The sequence below is a fragment of the Marmota marmota genome, unplaced genomic scaffold (assembly GCF_001458135.2).
Source record: "Marmota marmota marmota unplaced genomic scaffold, marMar, whole genome shotgun sequence".
Lineage (NCBI taxonomy): Eukaryota > Metazoa > Chordata > Mammalia > Rodentia > Sciuridae > Marmota > Marmota marmota.
Window position 1 is genome coordinate 72,744 of NW_026000076.1, and position 3,157 is coordinate 75,900.

The 3,157-nt window shown below is 40.7% G+C and overlaps 1 non-coding gene across 1 annotated transcript; it reads left to right on the forward strand.

The window, feature by feature from the left end:
- Window positions 1–2,780: 2,780 nt before the first annotated feature.
- On the forward strand, window positions 2,781–2,917 carry LOC125620143. The gene has a single exon (XR_007351727.1). It is a non-coding gene; the product is annotated as a small nucleolar RNA SNORA70 (small nucleolar RNA).
- Window positions 2,918–3,157: the final 240 nt, after the last annotated feature.

Here is a 3,157-nt window from a genome sequence, read left to right on the forward strand (position 1 = left end):
CAGAAGGATTAATGCTTTGGCCTCTTCCCAGAGACTACCTTTCCAGGTTTGATGGACACCTCTTCCCCAGGGTTTGTTTTATCATCGGGAAAGAATGTATTGGGAAAGGATCAATGCTCTCAATGTATGGCTTTCCTTCTCACTCCCCCTTTCCCCAGGACTCACTACTTTTGGGGTTTGTCATTTTCCATATCTAATAAGTCCCATTTCCAAAACACAGCCTTAACTGCATCTCTATCCACTGTTCTATTTTCCTTCTTTTACCATAGAGGTATAACTATTTCTCTTAAGGCCAAATATTCCTCTTTTATTTTTTCTGCTTCCGCCTTCTCAGCAATCTTAAATTATAGATGGTCTTTTCTCTAATCTGAATGCTCAAACTCTTTTTCAATTAGAGCTTTTAAAAACAGGCTCAAATTTTCCCCAATTAAGACAAAGAACTGGAAAGAGAAAGAAAATTCTCATTTGAGTCCCTCATTCCTTTCTAGCTACTGTCCTACTTCTTCCTCTTTTCAGAGAAAAAAAAATTCAAAGGTGTGTCTATATATCTACTGTTTCTATTTCTCCCCCTAGTCATTTCTTTTTTTAAAAAAATGATTTAAAATTTTTATTTTTATTTTTTTTTCCTTTTTAACTCTTCCCCCCACATCTTTTTTTGGTGTATTATAGTTATACATAATGGAGGGATTTGTCCCCCTACGAGTTTCTGAACCTCTCTAATCTAACCTCTGCCTTCATGGCTCTGTCTCTACCTTTGATTTTTTTACCTGCTGCACTATTGGCATTTTAGGTTAGCTAAATAAATTAGTTAACTTAAAATGCCAACAGTGCAATGTAAGCACTATGTAAGTAGCTAGTATAATACACACACACGTGTGTGTGTGTGTGTATTTTTTTTCTTTTTGAGTGAGGACTATATTGTGCTTTAGGATACTTAGATGCCAGTAGAAGTCTACTGCTCCAGTAGCCTATCCCTGCCCTTCTGACATTGCCAAATGATCATTGTGGGGCAAAATCTCCCCCCAATTGAAAACCACTGCTCTGTCTCCACAGCTTCTGCTGAGGTCACTGGTGATTTCCACAGCATTAAATCCCATTTTCCATCTTACTTTGTGTCTCCTGTCATCTGACATTGCTAACCTCTCCCTTCTTGTCTCCAATTGACTTAATGTTCTCTTAAGTTTCCTCTTCTTGGATAGTTTTCTTTCTCTCTTAAAAATCTCCTTTGCAGGTTCATCCTCTGCCAATTGACATTGAAATGTTGGAATTCTCTTCTATTTATTCTTTTTCTGGTAAGGCTTTAGCTTTCATCTTGATACTTCTGCTTCCAAACATGATGAACTGGCTCCAAAATGGTGAACAGACAAACTCTTCCCAACAATAGCAACAAAGAAAAATAAAAACAATAGTTTATACATATCTTGTGAGCCTTTATATCCATTTCATAACCTTACTCTTCTCTCTCTCTCTCTCTCCTCTCTCTCTCTCTCTCTCTCTCTCTCTCTCTCTCTCTCTCTCTGTAGTGATGGTGGTGCTGGGGATGCAACCCAGGGCCTCATTCATGCTAGGCAAGTACTCTACTATTGAACTACTAAGCTATAACACCAACTCAACCTTCTCTTTTAGAAAGAGAGAGAGAAAAAATGTGTGGCTAATCTACATTTTAAAGTGGAAAATTAATTATTAATCAGAAAAATACAGATTAAAACAATATTTCTTAAACTGTCTTTAGAAGGGAGGACCTGAATGATCTTCCTCAGCCCTCCTCTGTCTACCCTCCACAGGCTCACTCATCAACTCTACCATCCTCCTGCTCCTGGCAGCTAGCATTGGTCCAAGCTTTAGTCCACCATGCTCCACCACAAACCTTCTCTACCTATTGGCCCCTCCTAAGAATGCTCCTCTCACCCTTGCCTACCTAACTCATCCTTCAGCTACCCATTCAGGGAGGATTTCTTTGACCTTTTCCTATTGTGGAGGTGTAAAGGCTTGGTACAGCTCCTTAATGCTATGTGGCACAGTAGTGGTTTTATTTGTGTGAATCATGAGGTGGTGAAGCAGAGTGGATTGATTAAGTTCAGGGATTTGGAGCCAAGGTTGCTTGGCTTAGACTCCTGGCTCTTAACTTCTTGATGCTTCAATTTCCTCATCTTTAAAATGGGGCTTGTATTTTCTCTGATATAAGATGACTGACTCATAGTGGGGTAGGGAGGGGGAGCATGGGAGGAATAGAGGAACTCTAGATAGGGCAGATGGGTGGGAGGGGAAGGGAGGGGGTTAGCAATGATGGTGGAATGTGATGGACATCATTATCCAAAGTACATGTATGCAAACATAAATTGGTGTGAACATACTTTATATACAGAGATATGAAAAATTGTGCTTTATATGTGTAAAAAGAATTGTAGTGCATTCTGCTATCACGTATCTAAAAATAAAATCAATTTAAAAAATAAAATGGGGGTTGTAGTAGGACAGTCTACCTTAAAGGGCTGTTTGTTGGGTTTGTTGCAAGTCTTACATGATTGAGTATATACGCAATGCTTAGAACAGTGCCTGGAGCATGGTAAGCACTGTGTAAGTGCCAGATATATTTTAAGAGCAAGCACAGTAAGCACTATGTGAGTAACTCACTCAGGTGGGCGAGCAAGTGGGGCAGAAAGAACCTGCCAGAACTAGCTGAGGTGTTACGGTAGAAGTCTTGCCAATCAAAGGGCTGGAGGTGCCAAGCGCTTACCCCAGCAAGAGTCATTTCCTAAGTGCTAAGAAACTGGGAAAATCTGTAGTTAATTAAGCTGACTGACTGGATTCCTTTACTAATGGTAACCCACTGTGTAAGGCTGCAAACAGCAGTATCTTTAGTATATATGTGGCCTGTTGCTTGAATGGGTTGCCCTAAGGGACCTTGGAGACAGTGCTTTCCAGTGGGATGTTTGTGTCTCTGGTCTCATGCTGTCCCCAATCTAGGCTCCATACAGGTGTGTGGGGTGCCTTTGGGGAATCCCAGGGCATGGTGGCCAGGGTTCACATTAGCTAAGTCATCATGTACATCCACACCAAGTTGCAGAACAAGGAACATATATACGAGACCCTATGGGGCCAAGTTCAAGTTCCACAGCCACCAGAAGATCCACATTCTCAAATAAGTGGGACTTTA